Source organism: Diabrotica undecimpunctata, chromosome 2, assembly GCF_040954645.1.
Source record: "Diabrotica undecimpunctata isolate CICGRU chromosome 2, icDiaUnde3, whole genome shotgun sequence".
Lineage (NCBI taxonomy): Eukaryota > Metazoa > Arthropoda > Insecta > Coleoptera > Chrysomelidae > Diabrotica > Diabrotica undecimpunctata.
In genome coordinates this window covers 117,706,191-117,724,445 of record NC_092804.1, presented here as the reverse complement: position 1 = coordinate 117,724,445, position 18,255 = coordinate 117,706,191, and the positions used below count along the sequence as shown (strand labels likewise).

Below are 18,255 nucleotides of genomic sequence, written 5' to 3'. Positions count from 1 at the left end.
CCAATCAGTTCAAAGAGATGAAAGAAATAACTATAAGTACTTCTTTTAGTTCTGCAATTGTTCAAGCTCAGACGCAAGAGCTTCAAAAGCCGACTTATAAAAACACTTCTAATAACATTAGTACTCAAGATGTAATAGGCCAGCCTCTCTTAAAAAATGTGTTACCAGCACAAACAGTCACTTTTCAAAATACTCCAGAACAAAATATGATTACTGAAACTGTAATATCTGCATCTCCCGTGCTTCTTAACATTTCTCCCCCACAAATATTACAAGAATCCAATACCTTGGTTTCAAGTCAAGTTTTACATACACAAAATATTTTAATCTCTGCTCCTATTCTAAAAACTGTCAATTTGTCTCCATTGGTTATTGAAAACTTAACTCAAGTACCGCCTTCTTGCGGTGTGCAAGCGGAATCGGCAAATATACCTCCCCAAACTCGTATGCAAATTCAAGATATCTCTCAACCTGAAACTTTAAATGCTCTAAATATACGACAGGTTAATAAACTCTATATTCAAGCTCAGAATATATTCACTCCCACTTTCTTACATTTCAATAAAATTCCTACACAAAAATCTATTGATTTATTATCAATTGCAACACCTTGTGAAGGTGATGTACATGTCAATTTTTTGAAAATTATCCCTCCTCGGAATAAATCCATAGCTCCTCCACTAATACACGAAAATCAAATACTCCTCTCACAGCCTCGTATTGACACGGATGTCATCAAATTTCCCTCAATACAAACTGTTCTTACTCATACCACTTCACAATCTAATTCATTAGATTCAGTAGAACCTGCCTTTTCTTCTGTTACCGTTGACCCACCATTCGTAGAGGGCCAAGTAACTACAGCTCCTGCAATGCCCAACAATATTCTGTTACTGGAGGCCCAGTCTGCATTGCCGCCTCCTGATATGGTGAACGTTAATGTAACGTGCCATACTCCGTTGTTTACTGTCCCTCAGGTTCAAACTTTTGTTAACCAAACCACACACTCAATAGCCTCTCATACTATAAAAAATTATGCAAATATCGACAATATCGTGACCAGCGCCAATAACTTGGAAAGGTTACACATACTTTATTCTCAACTACGCTCGCTTCTGAACATTCACGGTTTCCAACTCTATAAAATATATTTAAATTCTCGTGCCTTTTCAAATGAGCATAATATGATCTTCACTTCAGAAGTTAATCTTGACTTAGTTAGTAGCTTCTCTAAGGTCCTAGGTATTAACAGGTCACCTTATCAAGACGATTTTTCTTTTAAGTTGCCCATTTGTGAAGAGGCGCCTCCCTTAACAAAAAGAAAATTATGTACCTATGTTTCTCGAATGTATAACTCCTTAGGAAAACTCTTATCTTTTAGAGTACACTCTAAATCTTTCTTACAACTTATCTGGTCATTGCCCTTAGACTGGTACAGTGATATACTGGATGACCTATTGATCCCGGATTGGAAATCATTATTGGATACATTCCAATCAATATCTAAAATAATTACATTTCCCAGATGCCTGACACTTCCACTGCCTAAATCGGATATGCAATTACATTGTTTCACCGATGCCTCTCAGGACATTTATGCTGCTTGTGTCTATCTTAGAGTCGTGTATAGTGACAACACGGTCACGTCTCGCCTCATAGCATCGAAAACTAGAATAGCTCCACTAAAAAATAAACTAACTATTCCTCGGTTAGAATTGTCTGGTATCTTATTAGGTATCACTCTTACTAGAAAGGTACTTGAGGTTCTTTCAAAAAACGTCACAATATCTGAAGTTCACATATTCTCAGACAGCCTCATCGCTTTAACATGGATTTTAACAACTAAATTTACATGGAATCCATTTGTACTTCATCGTGTCAGTCAAATCAAAGAATTAAGTAAATCCTTTTTATTTCATCATGTAAGTTCCTCTTTAAACGTAGCAGATTTGCCCTCTAGAACCTCAGATATCACTCAGTCAAATTTAAAAAAATTGTGGACCGAAGGTCCCCCCTTTTTAGTTTCCAGTATAATAGACTACTCTCAATTCAGGATAAAAGAATGGACGGGAGATTTACTGGAACTCAGACACACTCAGGTTACTTTAAGCACAACCTTTGACATATCTCAAGTGAATAATACCCTTGAAACCCTTTTTAATAAATGTTCGTCATTTTCAAAAATTCAGAGAACTCTGGCATATGTTTTTCGTTTTCTCTCAAATCTAAGAAAAAGACATACTAATTCACCTTTAGAATTAGGACCACTACAAGTTTGTGAAATAAGCTCCTCCACCACTGTGATTGTTAAGTACATACAATCACAGGCCTTTCCTAAAGAATTTCATGAGTTAAAACATCGGAAAATAATCTCTGATAAAACTATCAGGGCACTAAACCCCTTCCTCTCTGAGAAAACTGGACTTCTTCATGTAGGTGGTAGATTAGAATTTGCCCCTATCTCTTTCGAACAGAAACATCCCTTGCTACTACCATCTAATCATTCAGTTGTCAAATTAATGATAAAACAAATGCATGTTAAATTGGGACATGCAGGTGCCTTGACCACGTTGTCAAATTTTCGTTCGAAATATTGGCCTATCTCTGGACTAAGACAAATAAAGAAGATAATACACGACTGTGTGAAATGTTTCCGTTTCATGACACCCAAGTCAACACAACTAATGGCAGATCTCCATCCCGATCGTGTTCTCTCGACAAGAACTTTCCAAAAGGTCTCAGTAGATTACGGAGGTTTTTTCATGATCCGATCCTCTCATCTTAGAAAGGCTCCATTATATAAAGCATACATAGCCTTTTTCATATGTATGACCACCAGATGTGTTCATATCGAACTTGTCACCGGCTTAACAGCTGATGCTTTTATTCTCACCCTTAAAAGATTTATTGCAAGGCGGAGTGCTCCCGAGATTATATGGTCAGACAATGCTACTAATTTCTATGATGCCCGCAATCAGCTTCTTGAGTTAAACGAACTCTTTAAAAGTAAGAACTTCTCGCAGAGGATTACTAATTTCTGCTCTGAAAACTATATTCGTTTTAAATTTGAAGTGCCTCGTAACCCTTCTCAATTTGGGTTGCATGAGGTAGGGATTAAAGGTGCCAAATACTATCTTTATCGTCTTGTAGAAAATCTTCGTTTTACCTTTGAAGTTTTTTATACAATAATTTGTCAAATCGAAACCATTTTAAACTCACGACCTATCACTCAGCTCTCAAACGATCCAAATGATCTCTCAGTCTTAACGCCCGGACACTTCCTTGTAGGAAAAAGTCTCACAAGTCCACCAGAACCAGATCTCTCAGAAATACCACAGAACCGTCTTTCCCTCTTTCAGCATATCTCGAAAATTCATCAAACCTTTTGGAAAAGGTGGTCGGTGGAATATTTGCATATGACCCAAAGTAGGAGTAAGTGGAACATCGCTACTGATCCTTTAAAGATAGGTGATGTTGTACTAATTAAAGATGAAGAGACTCCCCCACTCCTCTGGCCTCTGGCAAAGATTATCGAAGTGCTCCCAGGCAAAGACTCTCTTGTTCGAACTGTTAGGGTATCCACACCTAATGGCGAATATCTTAGGTCAATAAAGAAAGTAGCTAGGTTACCCTTTAACCAATAGTGGTACTTTCTGCCAAACATGTATATAGTTTCTATAGACTTTAGTTTCTCTAGATTTTAAATAGTTTTTAGTTATCTTAGTTCATTACAACATTACCCCTAATGTACACTGGTTTACCCTCGTTCTCGAAGTAACTATTTGATACCCTATCCCAGTGGCGTAACTCTTCTCGCCCGCCCCCAGTATGTTCAATTTTTTCACATGCGAAAAATCATGTCATTTTTTCGCTGTATTACTAGCTACCATTCTACCACAATTTTACAATTATTTCCCGTTCTCCAACCCTTCCTACTCACATTTTAACCCCACTCCATTAGAAATACAGACAGTTGTAAGATAGCAAAGAAACACACTCTCTTGCCTGTTGTCTCTCGATGATAACAGACACTCTCTCTTGACTGCTGACTGTTGCTAGAGACAGTCGTCCTCTCTTTCGTCTGCTGAGTCCTACTAGGCAGACGTATTATCTCTCTATCAATCGCTACCTATCGCTTGGTACAGACTTACCACGCTTTTTCTCTACTCTAATTATCTCTCTCGCTTATAGTTACGCGAAAAATACCGCAAGTACTATTTTAAATCGTGTACAGACGCAAATGTGCTATATCTCGTGTGATCTAAGTGTTAGTACCGCGAAACACGTCTTCAGAAACCGGTAACCGGACAGTTTCCCCGTATGAAGAACAACCGCGACTGAAAGCCTCTAAATACCGCGAGTGTGTGTATGTGCAGCAGAAGAATTGGTAAGACTTTATATAAACTTAATTTGCTATAATCTGTATAACCTTTTACCACATATCCTAATTTATTTGAACCAGCCCTATGTAATACAGTCCTCATTTACTGAAATTATATTTATAATTTCACATATGTACACCCTTTTTGTACAACTCTAATAAAAGGTCTCTAATAAAAATCTTTGTTTTTTCTAAGACTCAATATTTCGCTATTTATTTGATAGCTTCATGTGAAGTAAACTGTAAAACAATTTGAACATTACAAAAAGAAAAATGATGTACAAATATATTTAAAAAACACTCACAGAAATTAAAAGATTTCACAAACAAAAACTGACATTGAAGTATGTAAAATATTGAATGTCAAGATTAAACTGTCTTAAGCACGTTTGTTAAAGCACTACGATGAAAAAAATTAAAATTACTTCAAAGGTAAAAATAAAAATAACTGTAAAAGAAATTTTACAAGAATGATATTTCTTTGATGAATTATTAAGGTTAGTTGTTATTAAGGTGAATAATAATAATAAATATATTATGCTGCTAAACTGTACAGAGTTCGTTTTATAATTTTAAAGTGTTTTTGTTTTTGTTAATGTGATACATCATAAGAAATAATCTACTTTTGTAGTTATCAGTCTGGACAGTTAAGCAACATATATTGTATTATATTGAACAAAATTTATAAATATTTAAAATAGCTAACATCCACATAATGAAGATGATAATTGATGATGATTCCATGAAACCCGAAATGATTCTTGACTACAAAGGGAGGAGTTGACACAGTAGAAAAGACTGCGCTAGGAATACTCGACGATGGCTAATAGTAATTTTTTTATTCCATGCTAAATGTAGCTGATATAAACTCCATGGTCCTTTTTTATTGTAATAATAACGAGATTCGTTTACCACTAAGACAGTTTTTGTACAATTTATCATTCGCTCTTATTCAACCACAGCTTAACGTTCGTGCTTGTCAAGCCAATATACCACGTATCATGACAGCGAGAATAAAAGAAAACACTAAGGTAGATCCTGTATATCACCCTCGACATATTCCAGAAAGTAGTAGAGGCAGATTTGACTTTTGAAACAAAATAAAAAACAGACCTACCACTCGGAAATGCAAACAATGTGGAAAATTTATGTGTGGTGAACACACTGTCTACACTTGCCCAAATTGTTTTGAGGATAATTTTTTTGAATAGATTTAAAACATATATATGTATTTTGTTACCAATTATTATTAAAACTTTTATATTCTAATCAGCTGTTTTGATTTTTAATAATTTTTTTTGACTGTATTCCCGATATGACATATTTTGAAATTTTATAACATTTTATTTTAATAAAATATATAAATTTATTTAAAAATCATTTATAAAAGGTATATAATTAACCTTTCAGTGCTAACGCATGGTCTCACAGACGGAGCTAACCTATTCATACCGATAATTAACGATCCGTTCCGATATTCGCGCGAGGTCATTCAATAGCTTCATATTTTTCCTAACCGTTGTTAGTATTAAAATATTGTCGAATGTAGATACACGGTTCGTTCGTTACACACGATTTCGGTCTCAGAGACGGATGTTAGCTTTTGCGGCTGTACTAAAGGTAAGGATTGTAACTTTTAGCGTTGTATTTTTAGTGAATAAGATATTATTTTTTTACTTTTTAGAAATAGAAATGAACTACGAGGAGGAGCAAAAATATTTGCAGAGACTTCTAGACGACGTTGATAGTAATGGTGAATTGGAATGCAACGATTCTTCGGATAGTTCTGAAGAAGACGAAGTTGAAATACAAAATCTCGATACAGAGAGTGAACAGGATATATCAGAAGCAGAAAATGATATATTTCATGAGGCAGAAGCAGAAAATATTTGCCGGCGAATTCCTATTTTTTTTGGTAAGGATAAAAAAACTAAATGGCGAAAGCATGTTGGTAATAAGCGAGTGCGTACAAGAGCAGACAATTTACTGAGACATTTACCAGGAGTAAAGGGGGATGCTAAGGAGAAATTAATCTTTAGTGATATTTGGGGATCTTTTATAACAGACCAGATGTTGGAACTTATTGTAATAAATACAAATATAAATATTGAACTACATGCTGATCCTTTGAATAGAACCTACAGAAAGACGGATATACTAGAAATAAAAGCACTTATAGGCCTGTTGTACATAGCAGGAAAGTTCAAGAATAACCATCTCAATGCTCGCGACTTGTTTAAAAAAAAACGGTACTTCCTTAGAAATATTTCGCCTTACAATGTCATACGAGCGATTCAAATTTTTATTGGCATTTATTCGCTTTGATAATAAACAAACTCGTGCAGAGAGACAAAAAATAGATAAATTAGCTCCTATTCGAAACTTTTTTGAAGACTTCAACACCAATTTGCCAAAACACTACACCATGTCACATTATTGTACAGTTGATGAAAAATTAGAAGCTTTTAGAGGACGCTGTGGGTTCAAAGTTTATATGCCAAAAAAACCAAATAGGTACGGTTTAAAAATATACGCCTTGACTGATGCTAAATTAGCTTATACCTCAAATTTAGAAATTTATGTTGGTCAGCAACCACAGGGACCCTACCAGCAAACCACAAAGACTTTGGATTTAGTAGTACGTTTGTGCAGACCTATCTGGGGTACAAATAGAAAATTTTTTTACCAGTAAGCAGCTAGCTGATACATTATTGGCCAATCATTAGCTCACTATAATTGGAACTCTTTGAAGAAATACACCAGAACTGCCTTTGGAATTTACGGCGCCTATAAATAGGCCTACTTCTACAAGTATGTTTGCATTTCAAGATAAATGCACTATTGTTTCGTATATTCCAAAACCGAAAAAAGTTGTGCTCCTGATGTCAACAATGCATTATGAAGATGATACGTTGGATCCCCAGACTGGTAAGCCTAACATAATAATTGATTACAACGCAACCAAGGGAGGAGTGGACACTATTGACAAGATGTGTGAAAGCTACAATTGTGCAAGATCGACTAATCGCTGGCCCATGGTGATATTTTATGCACTACTGAATATCGCCGGCTTAAATTCATATACAATATACAAGTGTAATTCTGCTCGGAGAGCCCAACGCATACCACTTAGAAGAACATTTTTAGAGACAATGGGTATTCAATTGCTTGAACCACATGCCAGACGTAGAGCAATTGCACCAAATATGCCAAGGATGATAAGTATGCGACTCAGAGAAATGTTTGATATTACGTTGAATGTGCAAAATATTGCAAAATCTCATGGTCGTTGTTTTTACTGTGGAAGCCAGAAAAGTCGAAAAACAAAGTACAGTTGTTACTCGTGTAATAAATTTATGTGCTTAGAACACATAAAGGGTATATGTGTGGAATGTTCAGAAAAAGATTGACTTTTTTTAAGTTTAAAGTTACCTCGTATTATTAGAATTTTTTAAGTGTGGTTATTATAAGTGGATAATGTAAGCTTTAGTTTAAAAGCAACTAAGCAAATTTTTTGTTTGTAGTAAGATTTTAGGGTTTTTTTTCCCACATTTTAGAATAGTAGCTTGTTTTTGTTAAGTAATTATTTTTGTCAAAATAAATGTTTATAAACATAATTTTTAAATAAAACTGTATTTATTTTAAATAAAAAGTATTTAATAAGACCCTTAAAGTAATTAAATTTTAAAAATTGGTAAAATTTACAGTACTAGGGCATGTATAAATATACGGTCCCAGAGACGGACGTTAGCACTTACGTCAAAATAATTCACGTTAGCACTGAAACGTTAAAACACCCAATCGGACTACATCACAAAACATTTTCGGAATCTATATTCCATCATCAGTGTGTCCTTAAAGTATATAACCACTTTAATTAAAAAAAAAATGAAATTTAAAATTTTGACCATGTGTGGTTACTACTAAGTGTACGTGTTTTGGGCTACTAAATATTTGGGTAAAAATCCTTTAAATGTTTTTTATAATTTGAATTTACGTTACAATATTTGATCTTATATGCTATGATGTTTAAGTTACAATTGGAATTGATAACATGGCAATGTAAGACTCCACTGGAGGTTGCTGGTTGTGAGACAAAGTGTCTACGAGGACTTGTTGATAGCCATATTGATAGCAACTGATTGAAATTGCAATAATGACATGTTAGAACGGAAGTCGAAACAGTCGAACAGTCAGTGTAACTTGAGGTATTTTTCTAAATATGACAGTCGCCAGCAATATTTAAAATTGAATAAGTTAAAATTATAATAAAATATCAGTAGCAACCATCAATGTTGTTGTTTGAATTATGAATTTATCCTAAATTTACGTTAAGAAAATTGAAAACCTTTTTTTAATTAATGGAGGTGAATTGAAGTTTGGTAAAATTTTGTGGGTACTGATAGGCAACCAACTATACAAATATCTAAATTAAGTGGTGGTAAGCTAAAAGGCCCTTTATGTTTTGCAACATTTGGTACCTGGAAATGGAAAAACAGATATATGTAGGAAGTTAGGTTCTTTAAATTTTATTGTTGAAGAGTGAAATAGTAAATGATGTATTTGTAAGTGCTATTGAGATAAAGTGTAAATAGAATAAAATTTTTGAAATGTACTGTTCATGTAGTACTTAACTTATAACTTAAGCATGGAAGGCCCTCTATGTTAAAAAGCAACTTTTGGTACCTAGAAAATATAAAAATATAAGTTATAAGTTCATGAATAACTGATTAAGGGTTAAAGGATAAAGTTAGTTAGATGTTATTGTGTGTTAACAAAATATATAAAACAAACAGAAAATTGATGACCAATAGGTGATTTTGTATGTATTGTTCTTATATTACTCAACTTATAACTTGAGAAGAAAAGACCCTATATGTTAAAAAGCAACATTTGGTAACTGAGAAATATATTAAGTATAAGTTGTACGTTCGTGAGCATAGGTTGATTGATAAAGTTAATATAATATTGGTGTGTATTGACAAAATTTGTAAAGACTGCAAAAGTAGATGGGTTGTAGGTGGCTCTGTTAAATTTAAACTAATAATATGTGATGTTTTAATATTGGTGTGAGAAAAAAAAGACTCTACAAGACGCTGAGATCTCCAGAGATCCGAAACCATACAATAAGGGAAGTATATGTACTAATACTACTACTACTACTTAAATCATTTCCGGAGATAGTAAAATAAATTTAAGCCTAAAGGTTTGACAAAAATATATGCGGACAAATACTCACGCCAGCCGCAGTGTCAAGAGTATAAGCGCCTGCCGTGGAAGGTTAAATGAAGTGACGTAAAAGTACTTTCAATGATACATTGGATAATAATACATTAAATTCATGAAAAAATGTCGTCAAGCATGTCTATAAGATTATATCCAAGATGTGGGAATTCGATTTTATAGTGGACAGCTGATGGAACTGTAGCGGTAGCGGGTAGGAACTCTGGATGGTCCTATCAGGGAAAATAAATCAATCTCTGCCCTCCGCAGATTTCAGGGACCTAACCCGGGAAACTAGTACCTGCTTAGAGTCCCTTATCCAGGGTCGCGGATGAAGTCCACAACGGCAGCCACGGCGGAGAAGAATACCTTCGGTACGGCGTGGATGGCGGAAGTGGCAATCCCCTGATTTTAAGGATTGTATAAAATCAGTCGCCAATCCGCTCGGCAAGCGTGGCGTTTTAAATATACTAAAACCTCACAAGTTAAAGATGTCGAGTATCAATACGAAATTACCCCAGGTGAGTAGAGTTATATACTTAGAATCTCACACTGAGCAATCAGTCAGCCTCATTGATTCTGGGGGAGGCAAATATTCGACTGAATTTAATAAGAAAAACTACCAATCATTGCTTCGTATAGCCACTTACAATATAAGATTTATGAGGACCCAAGAACACCTTGACGAACTAGAATAAGAGCTCTCAAACATCAAATGGGATATAATTGGACTGTGCGAAACTCACTTACCAGGAGAAGTATGTACCATCTTAAAATCTGGTCACCAGCTATACCAGAAAAACTCCGCAGAAAACTATCACATAGGCAGTGTAGCGTTCCTGATAAACAAATGAGCTCCCTATAAAGTAACGAAATTCTGTGCAGTATCAAACAGAGTCATATATCTTGTCATCGTTTTGAATAGCAGATACAGCTTACAGATAATACATGGACATGCACAGACAGGAAACTTAACAGACGAGGAAGATAAATCATTTTATGAGGATATAACAACAGCAAGTAACCAAGAAAAATCACACTTCGTAATAATCACAGGAGATTTTAATGCGAAAATTGGAACAAAAAAAGAGAGTGACACACAATATATCGGTCGCTTTGGACTGGATAACAGACACGAAAGGGGTGAGATATTGTACAACTACTTAAACAACGAAAATTTATTTTGTCTCAACAGTTTCTTTAAAAAATCTAAACAAAGTAAATGGACATGGATCAGCCCAGACAAGAAAACTAAGAACGAAATAGACTACATACTCTCCAACAACAAAAACATATGCACCGACGTGAGAGTACTAAACAAATTCTATACCGGGAGTGACCATAGATTGGTTAGAGCGAATATTTAAATACAGACGAGAGTAGAACGAAACAAACTTATTAAACGAGAACGATACCCAACCACCAATGTTCTGTTTCAAAAACAAACTGAATACCAAAAAGAGCTAAGCACAAGACTAAAATCAATAGAGACACTGAATTAAATGGATTTAAACGGACTAGCCAATAAAATAAAAGTAACTGTAACAATATCGGTTAAGAAAATATGCTCAAACACGAAAACAGCCAAAACATCCAAACTCCAACCTAATACAATTAAACTACTCCAAGAAAGACGAAACAAAACAGATCAAACTTCGGACAGCTTCAAAAATTTAAACAAAAACGTAAAGAAAGAAATTAGGAAAGATCATAGAAACTATACTAACAATCTAATAAAAGATATAATACAAGATAACTGCAATATGAAAGTACTGAAAGCAAAAAACTCAAGCGGCATAACAAAAATCATAGAAATAAAAAATGAAAAAAATGTCACCGTCCGAGACAGAAAGGAAATAAGCGAGGCCATTAAAAAATTCTACACTAAATTATACTCGATAAATACACAACCACAACAACGACATACTGAACGAACAGTAATTAACACCGGTTCAGAAGAAATACCGGACATATCCGACTATGAAATAAGAATGGCCCTAAATCAGCTAAAAACGAATAAATGTCAGGGAGAGGATAAAATAACAGTTGAAATGTTGAAAATTGGTGGCAGAAAAATGGAACAGGTATTAACCCTTAAATGCCCAATCGGGGTCACTATGGGACCCCAGACATACATTTTTGGCTATAATATCTTTATTTGAAACATTTGGCAAGCGCGCAATCAGGTATTTGTGTGGACGTGTCTCCTACGTTTTCTGTTAGTATACCACGAACATTCGTAAGGTGCAGTGGTCTGTAAGAGAGATTTAGATAAGTGGGGTCTCGCTGTGACCCCGATTGGGCATTTAGAGGCACCAGAATATTTTTATTATTTTTAACATTTTTCGTCAGTTTACATTGAAAAATGGACCGTAAGAGAATGAAAATGACAATAAGCGACCAAGAACATGAAAAAATTATCCGAAATATAGAAGAAGGGATATCAGACTCCGATTTCGACTATGAGATTACCGACGAATCAGATAGCGAAGAGCAAGATGTTTTTGAGGAAAATGTTTCGGAAACTGAGGACAATTTAGAAGTCAACAGTGACGAGGAATCAGATGCAGAACCTACCAAAGTGGACGATAATATTAGTGAGGTTAGTGGTCCAACATATACATCCAAATCTGGAATGCAGTGGAATAGCCTACCTTTCGTGAGATCCAAGAGGCAACAAAAAAATATTATAAATGTACATCCAGGCTTAACAAACTATAGTAAAAATTCCAACACGTTTTTAGACTATTTCAATTTATTTTTGACCGAAGAGATGAAGAATGTCATATGCCTTCATACTAATGAAGAAGCTGTTAGGCGTTATCAAGAGTGGAACGAAAAACATCCGAATAACAAAAAAGAGTGGACGGTACTTACCAACAATGAACTGGATAGCTTTTTAGGAGCACTTATCAAAGCTGGTGCTTTAAGGTGTGGGAAAGAATCGACACGAGAGATATGGTCTACAGACACCTCAATACGCCGGTCATTTTTTACAGCCGCATTCGCTAGGAACCGATTTGAAGAATTATCGAGTTTCTTGAGGTTTGATGACAAAGTGACCAGGGTGGAGCGGAAGGAACAGGATAAGTTAGCGGCGATACGAGTAATTTGGGACATGTTCGTCTCTAACTGTAACAAAGCCTTTGAACCATACGAACATATAACCGTTGACGAACAGTTAGTGAGTTTTAGAGGAAAGTGTCCTTTTAGACAATATATAAAATCAAAACCTTGCCGCTATGGGATAAAAATTTGGGCTGCCGCGGATGTTAAAACATCTTATTTATCAAAACTTCAGGTGTACCTTGGAAAACTACCAGGTGGTAGAATAGAGAAAAATCAGGGATTTCGTGTTGTGAAAGATCTGGTGGAACCATATCATGGCAGTTGGAGAGGAATTACAACTGACAACTTTTTTACCAGTGTTCCTCTTGCTCAATATCTTTTATCTAAAAACCTTACTTTACTTGGGACCGTCCGCAAAATAAATATACACCACCACAACTAAGTTTGACAAAAAGACCTGCGGAGTCGTCAATATTTGCTTTTACTAAAGAATTAGCTATGGTTTCGTACATACCTAAAATACACAGGATGGTACATCTTCTTTCAAGTCAACACGATAGTGATATAATTTGTCAAGACTGTCAAAACAAACCCTTGATGATTTTAGACTATAATAATACCAAGGGTGGTGTTGATAATGCCGACAAACTCATTAGGGAATATTCCTGTAAAAGAAGAACTGCTCGTTGGCCATTCAGGCTCTTTATGAATATTATAGACATATGTGCACTAAATCTATTTGCATCTATGTGCACTAAACCTATATTTTATACATTGAAAAAAATCCTGATTGGAAGAAAAATAATTTTTCACGAAGACGTATTTTCCTGTTACAATTAGGGGCTGAGCTTGCTCGAAACAACATGGAAAAAAGAGCGAAATATATAAAACATAAAGCCTATGTAAAATCTGCTCTAAAAGATTGTGGCATACCAATGGTAAACCCAACTACCGAAGTTGCAACTCAATCCGTCCATTCAGCTAAGAAACGTGCTCGTTGTTACCAGTGTCCGCGAAACTGTGACAGAAAAGTGAATACCGTTTGCTCTTTTTGCAAAAAATTTATATGCCAGGTGCACAGAAAAGAAGACAAAACTATTGTATGTAAAAATTGCAACTAAAAGTTATATGCTTATATTATTATTTAATTTTAATTTTGTTCGAATTGAAAATAATTTGTTTCTAGAAAAGCCGTTAATTTTGTATGAAAAATAAATAAAAATTATTCAAATATGCTTAAAATTATTTTTAACCGTGTTTTTAACCTTTTAGTCATATGAAAATTCCACCATGCAGATAAAGCTGGACGAAAGCACAAAAACTAATCCCATAAGACTACACCGGGGAGTAAGGCAAGAAGACACCATCTCTCCCAAACTATTTACCCTTGCTCTAGAAGACATTTTTAAGAAACTAGAATGGAACAACAAGGGTATCAACGTCGACGGATCATACTTAAACCACTTTAGATTCGCAGATGACATAGTTTTAATAACCGATAATATCCAGGAACTAAATGATATCTTACAATTGAATGCAGTTTCAGGAGCGGTAGGCTTAAAAATGAACTACAACAAAACAAAAATACTGAGCCGAGACCAGACGAAAATAACAATAGAAAATCATACCATAGAAAATGTTGAATATTATGTATATCTAGGTCATGTCATCAAACTGGGAAAACTAAATTAAGATGCTGAAATTAAAAGAAAAACAGAACTGGCATGTGGCGCTTTCGGAAAACTAGCATATATCTTGAAAAATACTTCCATAATATGTATAACACATGCATACTACCAGTTTGTACCTACGGCTTGGAGACAGTAGCCCTTACCAAAAAATCTGTTAAAAAATTAGAAACAATGCAAAGAGTAATGGAACGAATCATGCTTGGAATATCACTGAGAGACAAGATTAGAAACACCGAGAAAAGACGTAGAACGAAGATTAGGAATATTGTGGAAGAAGTTACAAAAATTAAATGGCGCTGGGCAGGTCACGTAGCCCGATATAATGACAACAGGTGGACATGGAGAATTCTAGAGTGGAGACCAAGGACGTAAACAAGAAACATGGGAAGACCTCAAAAAGATGGGTAGATGACATAAGAGCAGTGGCAGGCAAACAGTGGATTAGATTGGCGCAAGATAGAGAAAGATGGAAGGAATTGGGAGAGACTTACATTCAGCAGTGGATGGAAAATGGTTGACAAAGAGAGATAGAACTGTATGATTGATATAGGTGACGATTTAGATAATTAAGTTAAAAAGTTATAATAAAGGTTATCTTTTTTTGTCATATTTTTTTAATTTTAAACATCCTTGAAAAAACTATGTTTATGTACGTATAATCAATATTATACTGTAAATCTAGTTCCATTATTACAATGGTCATATGACACACAGAATTTTGTTTTGCAGTTATCCATATATGGATTTTACCACAATCTCAGTGATGATTGTATGTCTTTTCTTGATTGGTTTAAACCGAACTCGTGACGTTGAGGGATTTACCACGTAACCAGCGCATAATAATTCTATTTTTCAGCGACCTTATCACCTTCGTTATCTGTCTTAGCAAATGTTTGTCATTATTAAACTATAAACAAAAGTAGTTTGTATGGCTTTTTTAAAAGTATTGTAATCTTAAAAATGAAACAAATACATAAGTTAAACTTTATTTCTTTACTCCCGTAATTTATTACGTCGGATGACTTTCACCAGTATCATTAAACTTTTCTTAGTTAATTAAGTAATTATAATTAGGATTTAATCTAACAAAAAACGTGATTGCTTTTTGTCTGACAGCTTTAATCCTTTTAAATGGCTATGATGGAACAAAAGTAGAACTTTAATTGTTAAAATAAAAGTTCAAACACATCTATCTAAATTAGTTCCAGTTTCTGAACCTTTTAGAAAGTATTTCGTAACATTGTATATTTAGCAAACATGCTGACAGTTTATAAATTTTAACTGTAAATTTAGGTAGGACTTTTTGAGAGTAATTTTATATATTAACCGAAAGATATTATCTTTGGACGAATAATCCTTTTGGCTGGCAAGGTATTTAACTCTATAATTATAATAAATTATTTTTTTAGACCTAATAATAATTATTACAATCAAAATATAAATATATAGTATTTCTACATTTAAATAAGTACATATCGGTAATTTTCTGCAATGATGTCATAATTCTGAAATCCCTAATGCTAATAGGGAGTTAATACTACAGGAAAACGAGACACAATAATTAATTTGGTACAGATTATTGATGGGCCAACACATATAACCCCTACATCGCAGACTCTGATTGATTATATAATTGTCTCAAACGAAAATAGAATTTACTCCTTTGGTATATTATGTTCTCTGGACCACATAACAGACCATGAGCTTATCGATCGTGACGTCAATATCTTCCCAGAAAAACCAGCCGCAATTTTTAAGACTGTTAAAAATTTCAAACACTTTGCTGCAAATCTTTTTTTACTTGACTTAAACTGTACTCTGTTTGCCAACATCTATCACATTGAAAACATTAATGACAAAGTAAAATTCTTAAGAAGCTTTATTGTGGCTCTCTGCGACAAATATGCTCCTTTTAAAAAGATTAAAGTCACTAAAAATTATAATCCTTGGCTAACAGATAATGTGAAACTTCTTATGTCACTAAAAGATCAGGCTAAAAAAAAGTGGCAGAAAACTAAGGAGGTAGCTCACCTTACCTACTACAAAATTATTAGAAATTATACAACATTAGTATGTGAGAATGAAAAAAAAGCTTTCTTTCAACACAAACTTCATGTGGGTGAGATAAAAAATACTTGGAAAATTTTACAACTCATTAATATTGGTAATAATGAACACACAATTCCAGAAACGTTAAAAGAACCCTATGAGATTAATCAGTACTACACATCATGCATCCCACATCTAACAATCAATTAAAATAAAATTGACAATTATTTAAATACTGTACCTAATCGGGAACAATTCACCTTTACTCCAGTATCTTGTGATCTGGTGCAAAAATTGTTATATACTATTAAATCTAATGCTCTAAGTTCAGACGGTTTAAACTTAAAAATGTTACTTCAATGTTGCCCATTAATCATTCCTTATACAACGCATATATTGAATTGTTGCCCCTGAAGTAACTATTTTCCAGATGAATGGAAAAAAGTATTAATTAGACCCATACCTAAATGTAACAATCCAACCGAATCTTAGACCTATAAGTATTCTGCCTACTCTATCAAAAGTGTTAGAACGCAGTATGCAAATACAGCTTGGTGATTTTCAGTCCGGGTTTAGGCCATTTCACAACTGTGAAACATCACTCCTTAAAACAACTGATGACATTTTGAAAGAAAGAGATGTGGGTAAGGTTTCCATTTTAGTTTTGATCGATTTCTCTAAGGCATTCGACACTCTCAATTATTCATTACTCTGTGCAATTTTGAAGTCAATCGGCTTTTCCATGGGTGCATTTAATATGGTTAATGAAGAGTTAATGAAGAAGTCAAAACATAAACAAAATTCTTACTCTTAAAAAGCGGCAACACTTTAAACAATTTTGCCACAGGCTGAACTGTCATTAAAATTTGAAGTATTCCCGTATCAGTTGCGTAGAATTGTTTAATTTATTTAATTAAAATTATTATGTTGTGGAATATTAGACTTAAAGAGTTATTTAATAAAATTTATATTATTAATAACAAAAATGTTTTTGGTTATTTAATCAATATAATTCTAAAATTCTCAATATAACGATGATTACATTTTTCTGATTATTATACCATGTTGACGCCTATGAAAGATCGAGCAGTTCCGTAAGGATGTCGTATTATTAGCTGTGTTAGGAAAATTTGAACTCTAAGCTTGACGCTCTGGAAATTTTAAATATACGTGACGTCACTTTATATAAATTGTGACGTGCAACGTTTTTACTTTGAAAAATGGTATAGTCGATTTTGTTCCTTGTTCTACCGTTTGGACTTTGCGAGGTCCATCTTCGGTGCATTTTTTTTAGAGGGACCACATAGTGGCAAATTAACTAACTATTTATTTCTGCAATATTCATCAATGAAAAAAAGACTGTAAGTGACCATCGGCAACTTATTCGAGAAACGGAGTAATTACATTTTATCTGGTCCACGACGTTCACTGCTCCCTTTGCCTTATTGTAGAAGGTTGTAACCTGCGTCTTAATGTTTTTACCCGTTTGCTGTATAAAAAGTTTGTGAATCAATAAGTACGAACATTTTTAACCCATATTTTGCTGGCTTACTGGGTATCTTTTGAAGAAAGCTACATTTTCCCCGAAAACCTTCAAGCATCTCGTCAATCCAGCAATACATTTCAACTGTATAGCAAGCTTTGCACTTTTCAAAAAACTCGTCAAAAACTTTCCTAATGGGTGCAAGTTTATCATGCTTTCGTCGTTTCCTCCGCCAATGAGGATATAGAATCGCTTCTTTGGCATACATGAGAAGGTTTGAAATTACCAGCTAAGCACAACAAACCAAATAGTGCTATAATTTCATCACTATTGATACATAGTACATCACTTTCACACGA

General features: G+C 34.3%; 1 protein-coding gene across 2 annotated transcripts in view; it reads right to left on the bottom strand.

Annotated features, from left to right (window-relative positions):
* Dpp10 (Dipeptidyl peptidase 10) overlaps nt 1-18,255 on the bottom strand; it is a 429,429-nt gene that overhangs the window by 204,049 nt on the left and 207,125 nt on the right. The window lies entirely within an intron of this gene.